This window comes from Sorex araneus, chromosome 3, assembly GCF_027595985.1.
Source record: "Sorex araneus isolate mSorAra2 chromosome 3, mSorAra2.pri, whole genome shotgun sequence".
NCBI lineage: Eukaryota > Metazoa > Chordata > Mammalia > Eulipotyphla > Soricidae > Sorex > Sorex araneus.
Window position 1 is genome coordinate 89,123,293 of NC_073304.1, and position 15,798 is coordinate 89,139,090.

The window sequence follows — 15,798 nt, forward strand, 5'->3', positions numbered from 1 at the left end:
AGCCCAAGTACTGAGCCACCTAGCCTGTACAGGATGTCCCTTGAGTTCCCCCACCATAGGATGGGAAGCCCCTAGAAAATGTTTGCTAAATGGCAGGTTTATAAGGCATTCATTGTAGTGCCTGATCCACAATTATACTAAATGCTAGCTACATTGTTTTCATTTTTGTATTGTTCTTTTATTGTATCATCCTCACTCTGAGGACAGAGCTTAAACTTTACCTGGTCACACATTAACTATTTCACTGTTTATGCTACATTATTTTCATTCTGCCTATTTTTGAAGTGCTTTAATTTTTCCTTTAGTTTTTTTATGGTAAAACACACATAACAAAAATATGCATTTTTGTTTTTAAACTTTTATTAATTTTATTAAGTACACTTAACATAAGATCTGCTCTCTTAGGTTTCTAAGTGTACGATATAATATTGTTGACTATTAAATACAATATTATAGAGAAGATCTGAAGAACACATACCTAAAACACCATTACATCCACTGATTAGTAACTCCAAAAATTTTTTCTTTCAGCCTCTGAAAACCATCATCTCACTCTGATTCTCTTAATTGTACTATTTCAGATACTTGATATAAGTAGAGTCAGGCAGTATTGTGTCTTTTGTGATAGGGTATTTCACATTCAACATCCTTAAGTTTGTCCACATTATATTGCAAAAGTCCCTTCTTTTAAAAGTGAATAATATTTCATTACTCATTTTATCCATTCTTCTGTCAATGAACATTCAGATTGTTTTCACATCATGGCAATTGGCAATATTGCTACAATAAACATAGGAATGCTAGTAACTCTTTTAAGATTCTGATTTTAATTCTTCTGAATACCCAAAAGTGGGACTGCTGAATCACACAGATCTATTTTTAATATTTTTTAAAACCTCCATATGTTTTCCATAGTGGCTATAACATCTTTACATTCCCCAAAAGAGTACACAGCGTTCTAATTTCTCCATATTATCCTCAACACTTTCTCTATTTAGAGGGTGGGGGAGTTCTAAGAGGAACTCATGGGGCTTGGGGACCACTTCCAGTGATACTCAACCAACTGGGTGGCAGTTCCCCGTGGGACCCAAAGATATGTTGCTACTTAGACTCTGTAATGACAGGACAAGCAGGCTACCATGGCAGTATGCAAGGACCACCAAATTTATACATATCAGTACCAACGCCCCCCAGGGCTACATCTAATGATGCTTAGGGGGCCATGTGGTGCTGGGGATTCAAGTGGGATTGGGCATATGGTGGGCAGAGAGTCTCTTGCCCGAATGCCTGGCTATCTTCCTCGGGGCCCCTCGGAGGGGATGGGCTCCAGCTTCCCTCCCCACCCCGAGCAGAGCTCCCAGTGGCCGAAGACCACCAGAGCCTAGCTACAGCCATGCTCAAGACCCCTCTCCACACGTTCGGACAGGCCTCATGCATGAAGGTACTGGCAGAGGAACCCAGGTGTATGTAATTCCATCAACGGTCAGCACCCAGAGACTTAAAAGCAAGCTCCCAGAAGAGAGCAATGCAGAGTCTCTTGCCCACACGCCTGGCTATCTTCCCTGGGGCCCCTTGGAGGGGATGGGCTCCAGCTTCCCTCCCTACCCCGAGCAGAGCTCCCAGCAGCAAAAGGCCACCAGAGCCTAGCTACAGCCATGCTCGAGGCCCCTCTCCACACGTTCAGATAGGCTTCACACATGAAGGTACTGGCAGAGGAACCCAGGTGTGTGTAATTCCATCAACGGTCAGCACCCAGAGACTTAAAAGCAAGCTCCCCGAAGCGTGCAGCCACAAAGCGGCCACACAATGTCTTGTAGCCTGCTTCTCCCTCTGGAAGAAACTGGCAAGCTTCTGAGAGTTTCCTGCCCACATGGGACAGCCTTGCAAGCTTTTCATGGTGTATTCATATGCTAAATCCAGTAACAAGCTGGATCTCATTCCCCTGACCCTGAAAGAGCCTCCAGTGCGATATCATTGAGAGGGCCAAGCGGAGAGAGACTTCTAAGATCTCAGGGAAAGGACGAATGGAGAGGTTACTGAGCCCGCTCAAGAAATCAATGACTAACGGGGATTTTGTGATTGTGATCGGGCACATGATCTGCATGTGGCCTAACCTAACTTCATGCACTATCTTCTTGAATCCTCTAATTTTACTTATTTGGGCCACACCCAGTTGTGCTCAGGGATTGCTCTCAGTGGTTCTCAGGAAACCACATATAATGTCAGGCATAAAGCAAAGTTGACTGCCAGCAAAGCAAGCACTTTACCCCGTCCTAGCTCCCTAGTCCCTGGTGGTTGCTGTTGTTTTAATAATAGTCACCTGGCAGGTGTGAAGTGATATCTCATTATAGTTTTGATTCGCATTTCCCTGATGGTTAGCAATGTTGATTTTTTTAAATAACCAGCTGTCATCTGTATTTCTTCTTTGGAGAAATGCCTAAATTGACCCATTTTTAAAATGGGGCTATTAGTTTTATACTATTGATTTGTAGAAATTCCTTACATTTTTAGCAATTAACAAATTATCAGATACATGTTTTGCAAATATTTTCTGCAATTACACAGGTTTCTTTTACACTCTTGGTTGTTTATCTTACTGTGGAGGTTTTCAGTTTTAGGTGGTCCCATTTAGGTTTCTTCGCTTTTGCTCCTTTTGGTGTAATATGATTAAATTGTCAAAACCAACATCATAAAACTTTCCCCCTATTCATCCCCTCCCCTCAGAATACTACAGTTTTAGATCTTACATGTAAGTCTGATCCATTTGTGAGTTGTTTTAATATATTGTGTAAGAAATGGATGTTGAGTTTTATCAAATACTATCTGCATCTACAGAAATAGTGATTTTTCTCCTGTATTGTTATTGTCGCATATCATATTATTTTGGTTTTGTAGGTTGAATCATCTTGTTCAGGAATAAATCCCCTTGTTTGTCCCATAGTGTCCTTTTAATAATATACTATTAGTAGGTTGTTGTTTGAAAGAGTTCACATATAAGTGAGATCATATAATATGTCTTCCTATCATTTATTTAACTTAGCATAATGGTTTTGTGTTCATCAATACTGCTGCAAATAGCAAGGTTTCTTTCTTTTTATTTGGTTAATAGCAATGAAATATTATATTATCTATGTATAAATTAAAACAGACGCACATATATGGCACTTTTCCTTATTCATTCACCCACTGATAGACTATTAGGTCTATCACATTGCAGTGCTAAGGAACTGCCAATTCCTGCCAGTTCCTGGCTCTGTGCTCAGGAGCAATCCCCGACAATGCTCTAGTGACCATATAAAGTGCTGGAGAATCAAAGCAGGGTCAAGGGAAAGCAAGGGAAACACCTTAACTTCCGTACTATCTCTCTGGACTCTTTGTTTTCAACTTTTGATGATTCTCTGTAACGTTTTTCATAATGACCAACTTACATTCCCATTAGCTGGGCACTAGAGTTCCTTTTTCTCCACACCTCTGCTGACACTTGTTCTTTCTTCACTTTTTCATAACAGCTATTCTAACACATGTGAGGCAGTACCTACTATGGTTTTGATTTGCATTTTCCTGATGTTAATCATCTTTTTATGCACTATTGGCTATTTATATTTTTTTCTTAGAATGGAATAAAATATCAATTCAGACCTGCCCACTTTTTCAATCTGCAAGTTTCTTTATATACAAAATATATGAAGAACTCATACAATAATGAGATCTAACTTGCAGATTTATCTCATTCTCTAGACTGCCTTTTAATTTTGTTGATGCTTTCATTTGTTGTGTTGAAGTTTTAGATTAATGGCATCCCATTTACTTATTTTGGCTTTTACATTCATAAAATCATCACCAAGACATTTTTGCCAAGGAAGTTACAACCAGGTCTTCTTGGGGGAAATCCTATGGATTTAGGTCTTAAATTCAAGTCTTTAATCCAAACTCAGTTAATTTTTGCTTGTGGTATAAAGTAGTCATCCAGTTTAATTCCTTCACTGTTTCATCTCTTCACCTTGGCATTCCTGAGTCTCCTTTGTAGTTCCTGTCTCTTTTGACAGAACTATCTGTTCATGGATACTATTAATCCCTCTATCCAAAGGAAAATAATATAGGGCATAAGGCACTTAAACCTTGCATGTGGCTGACTGGTTTGATACCTGGCACTGCTTGTGGTTCCCAAGTACCATAGTAATGACTCCCTGAGTATTCCCTACTAAGAGTGGTCCTAAAACTAACAACAACAAAAGAAATGTAGACTGACAGGCAGGATCCTTCTCATATTTTAATTATAGGTTATTAATGACAAGAATTGTAGAAGTAAAAATAAAACATTAAAATGACATTTTAATGAAGTGGGAATTGGAAACCCCAAATTCTCCAAAACAAGAAGTTACCTAGAAACAATGGCTGCATTCCACTAAACTCCTTGTCTGAATATTTGGACATCGAGGTTGTCTCTGGTGTAGTTCTGTTGATTGCTTTGTGGCTTGACAGCGAACTGATTTGTATTTGTGTGTGTGTGTATGTGTGTGTATGATAATTTTTTACTTGAGCTTTTACAGTTTGGGTTTTTTGGAAGAAGGAGAGGAAATGGGGCTTAGGGTGCTATGGATCAAAACCAAGATCTCATATTTGCAAAGTATATTTTTTACCATAGAGATACATCCTGGGCATTATAATACTTTATTTAAGTACATCATGTTGGATGCCTCTTACAATATGTACCTCAAATGATTTACCACCTTTGCCTCTATGGATAAAGTAAATTTTATTTCCTTTTTCCCCAACCATAGTGACTTTTCACCTACACAACACGTTTGGCTGTTTTATTCCAAGGAATTTCTCCAAATTTCTTAAAGAAGTGTACAGGTAGAGACTTTTGTCTTTCTTACAACAGTAGTTGCTCCTCTGTCCAGCCCAGAAGAACTGAGGGAGAGAGAGGTGTTTTTCCAATCTCCTGTTCTGCTTACAATCTTTCCAAAGACTAACAAGTGGAGGAACTTGGATATGAAATTATAAGAGTGTTAAACATCTTTTCACTCCACTGGTGTTCTATAAGCTCTTTGTTATCTTACAGTCATCCTTGAATAATCTGACAACATTGATAATTAAAGGCCCAGAATGATATCACTTCAGGGAAGGCTCTTGCATTGCACTCATCTGACCAGAGTTCAAACCCCTATGTCACAGGGTATGGTCCCCTGTGCCCCCAGGAGTGATCACTGAGTACAGAGCCAGGAGTAAGCCTGAGCATGACTGGGTGTGGCTCCGAAGTAAAAAAAAAATTAAATAAGGCTAAAATCTTGTTCACTTGCATTGCATTGAATAAAATTTTATTTTCTATGTTCAACCAGTGCTTATACCTTGCCTCTCCTTAAAGGTATCTTCCTCAGACTTCAGGTTTGCCTTCAGATTGCCTATCAGCTCTTTGATGGGTTTGGAAAACCTATATGGCCTTGTATATTATTTGTATATTGATTTTTTTGGTAGTATGAAAACAACATTATTTTAAGGATTTTACATACCAGATATAAGTCTTTTCCAACTAGACTATTCTTGATTATTCTGGTTATGAACTACCCTTAAATATTAGAGACTTCATGAGCCAAGAACAAGTTTGTATCATACAATATACACTCTACTTCAATAAGAAGATACTCATCATCCATAATGATGCCCCTAGCTATATATACTTGGCAAGGCGTATTTTTTCTTGGTTTAGGGGCCACACCTGCCAGTGCTTGGGAAACCATGCAGTGCCATGAGTCAAACCCAGGACTCCCACATGCAAAGTCTGTGTTCCAGTCCTGAATCACCTCCTTGGCACTGTAACTATTTATGGGGGATAGGGGTGGGAAATTCTCAAGTGGTGCTCAGGAGGCCTCAGGGATCCATAAACCAATCTTTGCCAACCAGGTCAGTAGTTCAAGGACCTGAGGATGAGAGGTGTTGTGGGTACCCAGGCCACCATGTAGGTGCTGAAGACCTTCAGGGATGTGTACAGCAATTTTCAGGAGATTGAGTGATGCTGGATATTGAACCTTGGTTTGGCAAACGAGCATGCACCCAGCCCCAAGGCACATTCTTTTAAGTTCTCTACCCTCCTATATGACTTGATATATTTTACAAGTGCAGTACAGTCATTAATTTACCATCAATAAGTAAAACTCTTATACAATCTTCTGGCAATATAACCCATTATTGCTTTTAACTCAGTAAATCTACAAATCACCTACTTTTTTTCAATATAAACTATCTCCATTCTCAATAATTTTTCATTGTTCCTCATTTCTCTAATTCTCAATGGTTGGAATTTTCTGATCCATTTACTGGAGCCCTATGCTAGTACTTCCTGGCCCTATGGCCTTCTGTAGACTATTAAATCTCTCTAAACTTCATCTCCCTCATTTGCAAGTAATAATGTGATAAACTAAGTGGGAAAATATATTATCTTTAAAATGTGCTTGGTTATTGTACTTTATATCATTAATAGTTGATTCACTATTTGATATATAGTAGTACAAAGATTTAGGTATATCTCTGAGTGAAGCTACCATACATTCTTATGTTAGTTTTAATATAAAATCAAATTAAGCTTAAAAGCCAATTCTAGGACTGGGTACATAGTTCAGTGGTAGAGTACCTGTTATGCAGGCCTGAGGTCCTGGTTTGATCCCTGGCACTATAGAGAAAAAAATTAATTCCACTAAATGCCTTTTCTAAGATATATTCTACTGAAAATATGAGGCTCTTTCTATGCATTGTAACTTATCTTTTTTAGCCCATATGTGCACATATATATAACATACATATATGTGTGCAAATTTCTTTTATATGATTATTTCTCCTATTTATCTGGCCTTCCACATGTAACAGAGACAGTGCCAGACATAATATAAATCTCATTTTTTCTTGGACAGACTCCATTACCTTCTCATATATTTCACTGATTCTAAAAGAACCAAGCAAATGATCTGACAGTTTTTGTTAATTTAAAAAATTCTTGCTAGCATGCATTTTCAACAATTGCCAAAGTAATGCAGAGTGATAAACTTCTCTTGCAATGGCTTGATAAACGTATTTTCTCTTCAATTTTAGGCTTCACACACTGCAAAGTCCTTAGGAATTATTGTGGTGCTAGTAGTATTCTTGAGATACTGTGTATGCAGCTCTTCATAATAATTATTCTCAGGAATTAAAAAATAAGACTCAAAAAAGGATTTCTTTAACAAAGATTTTTTATTTCAGTACTAGTAATCAAACTGAAGGCCTCAGTTATATGAAACATTTTTTTATGTTGTTGAGCCAGAGTTCTGGCTCAAAACAAAAAAATTTTTAAGGTTCATAGGTTTATATATATGTGTGTATATATATAAAGATATGTCTTTCTTGGTTGTATTTGAAACTAAATTTGGTAACATATGCAGATCATGGGCTTTGGAAAATTTGCATGTGAAAAAGTTTATGTGGGGGGGGGTATGGTGCCGCCAGCAGGTAAGCCTGTACCTGTGGGGCGAGTACATCAGCAGTTTGATGATGCCTTTAGACTTCGAGACACTCCAAAATTGCTGCTGTGCCTTTGGCCAGACCCAACAACTTGGGGCCAAGTTTACCAAGAATTAAATGACCAAAAGTTAGGTATGTGGGAGACACACCTCAAACCACCTCTGGCTCACCTATATAAGTTCATTTATTGGTCTTATTTCAGAGACCCATAAATCTCAAAAGAGATAAAGATGCAGCTAGGTCCTGTAGTGCAGAGGTAGGTGGGAACTCATGACTGAGAGCCCCAGGCTCGCTTGGATCAGGACTCGGCCTCCTCCCCTCAGGTCCCCAGTTTTCCAGTAGCTTGGCAGTCACACCCACAAACTGCCCCTGACGCCATGTAATCTCATCAATGGCCAAAATCCAGAGACTATGGGTCTAAAGCTCCCGGAACAGAGCACCACAGAATGCCCTACCCCCGCACCAGGCTGTCTTCATTGGGGCAACTTAGAGGGGGGCAGGTTGAGTTTCCCTCTCTGCCCCAAGCAGAACCCCAGCACCTGAAAACCTCCAGAACCCAACCATCACCATGTCCAAGGCCACTCTCCATGTTCGGACGAGCCTCACCCAAAACGACACGAGCCTCACCTAAAATGGGATGAATCTCACCAGAGAGCGGACTTGCAGGAAAGCCCAGATATGCGGGAACCCTTTGAAGAGGCAAAACAATAAGTATCTTGTTTCTAAACTTTACCCGAAAGTGTGAGTTATATTTAGTGCCATTTCTGTTTCTCCATTCACAATTTGCAGTACAAGAAACAAGGAAATTTCTTGTACTGTAACTTTCACTAATAGACAATTCAAAACTCAACATTAGGAAACCCAAATGCCAGAAGATTTGTTCATTGAGTACTTTCCCTCTTTTCATATAAAAATGCCAGGGATCTCTGAAGTAAAAAATACACACACAATTTTTGTATTTAAGTAAACAAAAATTACAATAAATTTTTAAGTAGTTTTATATAAAAAAATTTTCCTATTATTGGTGGGGGAGTCATGGGCACTTTGATGAATTGAAGTAACTGTGTACACCAAGACCATAAATGTCAAAAATCATTGTAAACACATTACCTTAATTAGTATAATATTCTTAACTCTCCTAATTTATAATTTTAAAGATTTAAGAGGACAAAAGTCTCGGGGCTGTGATAATACAACAGGTAAGATGTTTGCCTTGTACACTGCCCACCCAGGTTTGATCCCTAGCATCCCCCAGGCACTGCCAGCAGTGATTTCTGAGTGCAGAGCCAGGAGTAACCCCTGAGAATCACCATCCCAGCCCCCACAAAAGAGGATAAACTTCTGCAGGTGATATAAGAACTTTATATTAAAAATCTTGTTGATTGAGGCACAAGACAAGGTTTCCCACTCTCATCACTTCTGTTCACTATAATATTGGAAGAACTTGTGATAGCAGTTAGGTGAGAAAACAATATTAAGGGCATCCAGATAGGAAAGGAAGAAGTTAAACTATCACTATTTGCAGATGGCACGATACTATATCTAGAAAACCATCAAGATTCTAAAAAAGCTTCTAGAAACAAGATTTGTAAAGTGGCAGGCTACAAAATTAACATGCAAAAGTCCTTGGCTTTTCAATATGCAGATAATGAAATCGAAGAGAGAAATATTTTTAAAAATCCTATTTGTGCCTCAGAAAATCAAGTACCTAAGAATTTGCTTAACTAAAGATATGAAAGATCTACAAAAAGAAAAGTACAAAATATCATTTCAAGAAGTAAAAGAGGACAAAAGGAAATGGAGCCCCATTCCCTAGACTGTGAGTATTAACACTGTCAAAATAGCAATCTCCCCAAAACACTACAGATTCAATGCAGTCCCTTTAAAGATACCCATGACATTTTTCAAAGAAGTATATAAAACTCCTGAAATGTATATGGAATTATAAACCTCCCTCATCCATCCCTCAAATAGCTAAAGCAATCCTTGGGGTCAGGATTGGGGGACCAGGGGAGAAGAAGGAGATGGAAGGCATCACTTTCCCTAACTTCAAACTGTACTATAAAGCAGTAGTAATTAAAACAGGATGGCACCAGAATAAGGACAGCCCCTCAGATTAGTGGAATGGAACTTAAAATTCAGAGACAGACCTTAAGAAATGTGGTCATTGAAGTTAATCTTCAACAAAGGAGCAAAAAATATGAAGTAGAATACAAAACCTTGTTAACAAATGGTGCTGGGAAAACTGGTCAGTCATATGAAAAAAAATGAACTCAGACCTCTTTCTAACACCATCCACACAAATCAAATCAAAGTGGTTTAAAGACCTAGATATCAGACCTACACCTTCTCCAGACGGAATCCTGGTGACCATGAGCTTACACAAGAAAGGCCCAGGTATGTGGGTTCCAGAACTAAGTCTCCAAGCCGCATCGTGGCAGTGGAGTTCGGCAATCCCTCCCCGGCTCCCTGTCTGCTCCTGATGACAGATGTCACACCCACAACCCACCTCCAGGTGCCTTCTTGGTGCACCAACAGCCCAGGCCCAGAGACACAGCAGCAGCGAGTCCTGGAGGGCACCACAGCACCGGAGATTTCTTTGGGCCCCATACCGAGCTGATTTCACCGGGGCACCACAGATGGAGCTGGTACAACCCCCCCTTCTCCAGATGGAATCCCGGTAACCATGAGCTTCCACAATCAAGGCCCAGGTATGCAGTTGTAGGACTAAATCTCCATGCCACATGGTGGCAGTGGAGCTGGGCAGTGCCACCCTGGCTTCCCATCCACTCTTGGGGCTGGATGTCATGCCCACAACCCACCTCAGGCGCCATCTTGGTGCACCAATAGCTCAGGCCCAGAAACTCCCAATTGAATCCCGAAATGGATTAGCTCCCTACAGAGATGTCTCTGGAACCCAACCATTTACAGTCTTAAAATTTCAGAAGCATGCAGCCATGTGATTTCTCATGATATGCAAAATGAGCAATGGAAAATAAATGATCTAGCATCTGCCCCTGGAAGGCAGGCTTGAATGGTGGTGGGAAAATTCAAGCAAAATATAATGCCCCAAAGTGGAGAGAGTATATCTGAGAAATTGTCTGCTATAGAGGCAGGGTGAGGACTAGATGGTGGGGGGATAATGGGGACATTGGTGGTGGAAAGTTTGCACTGGTGGAGGGATGGGTGTTTGATCACTGTATGGCTGAATCTCAAACATGAAAGCTTTGTAACCATATCTCATGGTAAATTTAAAAAAATGTTTTAAATAATAAATAAAAACAAAATTGCTGTAACCCAGGGCCAAGAGTATACCTGGCCCAGAGCACTAAGCTTGCTTGAATAAGGCCCTGGGTTCATTGATAAAAAAGAAAATGATATCAAATCTAAAAACAAAACAATGAAGAATTTTTTCAAATCCTGGTGCTTTAGTAAAATAAAAAATTAATAAAAAAAAGACCTAGATATCAGACCTGAATCCATAGTTTCATAGAGAAAAATATACAGGCAGAACTCTCCATGACATTGAAGCTACAGGTATCTTTATGAAACATCACTGAACAAGCAAGCAGAAGCAAACATAAACAAATGGAACTACATTAAACTAAGAAGCTCCTTCACCTTAAAGGAAATGATGACCAGAATACATATATAACCCACAGGCTGGGAGAAATCATTTGTCCACCATCATCCAAAGAAAGGGTTAACATTTAAGATATATAAAGCACTGGCAGAAAACTACAAGATAAAAACATCCAACCCTATCAAAATGGGAAGAAGAGATAACGGGAATTTGTTCAGAGAAGAAATACAAATGACCAACAAAGCATATGAAAAATGCTGTATATCACTAATCATAAGGGAAATGTAAATCAAAACAATGAGGTATCACACCTTCATACTACAGAAACAAGCACTCATCAAAAAGAACAACAATCAGGATTGGTGAGGATGGGAGTAAAAAGGGACCTGCATTCACTGCTGGTAGGAATGTCAACTGGTCCAACCAGAAGACATTTCTTTAAATGTCTTTCCTTCTTTTTTTTTTTTAAAGAAATGGACATTTCTTTTAAAAATGGGAATTGAGCTTCTATATGACCCAGGGATTCCACTCCTGGGACTATAACCAAAGGGCCCAAAGGCAAATGCAGAAAAGACATCTTCACTCCTATGTTCATTGCAGCACCATGTACAATAGACAAAATATGGAAAACAACCCAAATGCTGACAAATAGAAGACTGAATAAAGAAACTACGTTACATATGAACAATGAAATACTACTCAACCGTTAAGAAAAGATGTAATTTGCTGCAATGTGGATGGATCTAGAAAGTATCTTGTTGAGTAAAATCAGTTAGAGGGAGAGAAATAGAATAATCTCTCTCATATGTGGGGTGATATAAAGAAACCACATAGGGGACTGTAAAATGCCCAAAGGCAATAGAAACAGAGTAGGAGAATTGGTCTTCAGTATCTTCAGTAGAAAGCTTGCCCTTGGGGTAGGGGCTAGGGAAGAGAGATAAATTAGGGAAGGGAATTCTAAGACAATGGGGGAGAAGAAAAGTGCCTGCCACAATGGCAGGTTGGGTGGTTGAAAACCAAGGGGACATTGGTGGAGGGTACCGCTGGGTGCTCCTCCTCAAAATAAAAGATTATTTGAGTTCTTCAACTCCAAGTTTAATAAGTAACCAGGTATCTTAGCTAGAATGAGTTATTTATTATGTCTTTATCCTAATATTACTGAAATTTGCTAAGAAGAAATGATGGTAGTTATTTAGCTAATAGTTAATAGCTAATAATGTTAAAAGATGGCTGCATAAATAAAATTTTTAGAATGCAGGGAAGTGCTGCAAAAAAACAAGAATTTAGCAGTATTCACCCAGCAGAATCCAAGGTACATGGATACTGACTCAGTGAACAGTAGGACTTTGAGAGAAATGCTTTATATTAAAAAGCAAGCCTAGAAGCCCGGGCTCTCTTTTCCGGTCAGCGTGGTTCGGGGAGTGGAATGTCCGCGGGTCCCAGGCCTTCACCAAGAGCGTCCTGGCCTTCATCGACATCAGCGATGAGGATCAGGCTGCTGAACTTCGAGCATATCTGAAATCTAAAGGAGCTGAAATTTCAGAAGAAAACTCAGAAGGTGGACTTCATGTCAATTAAGCTCAAATTATTGAAGCCTGTGATGTGGGTCTGAAAGAAAATGATAAAGATGTTGAAAGTGTGATGAACAGCGTGGTTTCCCTCCTATTGATCCTGGAGCCTGACAAACAAGAAGCTCTGACTGAAAGCCTCTGTGAAAAGCTGGTCAAGTTTCGGGAAGGTGAACGGCCATCTCTGAGGCTTCAGCTGCTAAGCAACCTTTTCCATGGTATGGATAAGAATACTCCTGTAAGATACACAGTATATTTCAGCCTCATTAAAGTGGCAGCATCTTGTGGTGCCATCCAGCATATTCCAACTGAGCTGGATCAAGTTCGAAAATGGATTTCTGACCAGAACCTCACCACTGAAAAAAAAAACACACCCTTTGAAGGCTACCTTATTAAGCACTTGCGGATTGTAAGAAAAGTGATGCTGCTTCCAAAGTCATGGTAGAATAGCTAGGAAGTTACACAGAGGACAATGCTTCCCAGGCTCGAGTTGATGCCCACAGGTGTATTGTACAAGCATTGAAAGATCCTAATGCATTTCTTTTTGACCATCTTCTTACTGTAAAACCAGTCAATTTTTTTGACGGCAAGCTTATTCATGTTCTTTTAACTATTTTTGTGAGTGCTAAGTTGGCATCATATGTCAAGTTCTATCAAAATAATAAAGACTTCATTGATTCACTTGGCCTACTACATGAGCAGAATATGGCAAAAATGAGACTGCTTTCTTTTATGGGAAGGCCATGGAAAATAAATATCTTTTGACACAATGCAGCAAGAACTTCAAATTGGAGCTGATGATGTTGAAGCATTTGTTATTGATGCAGTGAGAACTAAAATGGTGTACTGCAAAATTGACCAGACCCAGAGAAAAGTTGTTGTGAGTCATAGCACACATTGGACATTTGGAAAACAGCAGTGGCAACAATTATATGACACACTTAATGCCTGGAAACAAAACTTGAACAAAGTGAAAAACAGACTTTTGAGTCTCTCTGATACCTGAATTTTTCTGTATATGGTTTTGTTCTTTTTTGGAAAAACTAAACATAGTAAAGTGTTATAAATTTTTTTTAAAAAGCAAGCCTAATTCATAGGCCTCATTGAAGTTTATTTCCTTTCAAGACTACTTGACTCTCTATATTCTGTGTTCACAAAGTCATTATTTACTACTTATCAGATCAACAAAGTAAAACACCAAACAAGTAAAACACCAAATCAACAACGTAAAAAAAAAAAACTACAAGTAAAACACCTAACCAAACACCAAATTGGGAATACAAGAGTTAAGTGCATGCTTTTCATGTGGACAACCCCTGTTTGGTCCCTAGCACTGCATGGTCCTCCAAGCACAGAGCCAGCAGTAGCCCTCAGGATATGATATGTGGCCTTGAAGGCCCCCAAGCATGGCCAGCAGGACCTGGGCAATCCCCAGCACTGCAGTCTGAGCAGCACTGCCATCCTCAGCCATTACACAGCACCAGTGGCTTGAATGGAAAAATGGTCAGGAGTTTCCAGGCTACCTCAGCACCATTTCAGAGCAATCCCCACCTTGCCTGCTGGGGAAAAAAAAACAAACAAAAAAAGACCAAAACCAATGTGACACCCACAAGGAAATTGTGAGATTACATGTGTGGGAAATCAAACTTCCTACTGCTATTTTGCTTCTTTTTCAAACTTACATTAATAGCATTATTTATTTAAAAGGTATTTTCCATGTTTATTGAGAGCTATATAAAACGGCTCTTATTTTTCTGATTCCACACCTCTGCTTCTAGATTTTAATGCTAAGGTGAAAAATAGGTTTATAGTGTTTGAAATAATACAATTATATACACTTTTTAAAAAGAGCAAGCAACCTGAAAATTATAGTACTCTATAAATATTTCATGCTACTATAAAACCATTACTTAAAATAATGGCTATAAAGACTACATATAGCAGGGGTCTCAAATGCCCATACTCTACTGAAAGAAACAACAAAAAGAAAAGCCAACAAGTTTACATGACAATAGGAAAGATGAAGGAGCTACAGGTATCAAGGAAAACTGTGTCTCAGCTCATCACTGCCACAGAGAAGGATGGATCCAATGTTGCCGAATCTCTTTGCAAAAGATCTTGAAATTTACACATTAGCAAATAATTCTATCTCAATTTAAAAAAACAACAGGGCTGCTGGTGAAGCCCTCTAAAATAAAGTAATAGAAAAATGAAAACAATGCTGAAAAGGCTGAGTCATACAAAATAGGAATATAACCCAAATTTGGATGAAATTACCTGTTTGAATTCTGCTGTGCAAATTGAAAAAAACACTTTTGTTAAAACACAAAATAATAAAAACACGAAATATTGAGGGTTCCCTGAGCAATTTTTGGGTGGCCTGGATAACTCATGGCACAACAGGGCCAAGCAGCACTGCATCCTTAGGCCTTTGCAAGAGCTACTAGTTGGTTTATAGTCACAATGCCCAAGCCTCCTGAGCATTCCATCTCCCCCAGCAGTGAAAAAAGACAAAGTACTGAAACATAAGTCAAATTATACAAATGCAACATCGTCTTCTCAAAAATCAAAACTTTCCACGTGTCACATGTAATATAAGCCAGTGATAAAATTTGTTATTGACAACGTTTGTCTCCATAAAAATAGTAGTCACTAGCATAAGCAGACTTTTATATTCCATTACATCTTATTTTTTTAAAATCTGAAATTGAATTGCAAATTCAACTTAACATTACTCTGTACTTTTTATATACTAGGTCTGGAAAAGTGTTTTTTCCTAGTAAACTATAATATTCAAACTTTAATAGTGTTTTGTGTCAATCACACACAGAAGGGTGATTCTGAGCAAAACTTCAAATACATATACATAAATTAACTAATACAAAGACTAGGTTGAGGGGCTGAGAAATAGTACAGGGGTTATATCACTTGACCTGCATCCATCTGGCCCACGTTCCAATTTCTGGCACCACCTATGGTCCCCTGAGACCAGAGTTGAGCTTCAAACTTAGAATCGACTGAGTAAGGAACAGATGGAAGTTCTCAGCCAATCATCAGGTTGAAAAGATGAAACAGGTACAGCCAGGCAGTTAATTCTCTCCTCTGGATTATGCAAATTAAATGCTGCTTCAGCAAAACAACTAATAAAAACAT

At 38.9% G+C, this 15,798-nt stretch overlaps 1 protein-coding gene and 1 pseudogene across 4 annotated transcripts in view; one reads left to right on the plus strand and one right to left on the minus strand.

Annotated features, from left to right (window-relative positions):
* Positions 1 to 15,798, minus strand: part of FRMD5 (FERM domain containing 5) — a 356,045-nt gene that overhangs the window by 241,183 nt on the left and 99,064 nt on the right. The window lies entirely within an intron of this gene.
* Positions 12,496 to 13,714, plus strand: LOC105943036 (eukaryotic translation initiation factor 3 subunit M-like; annotated as a pseudogene).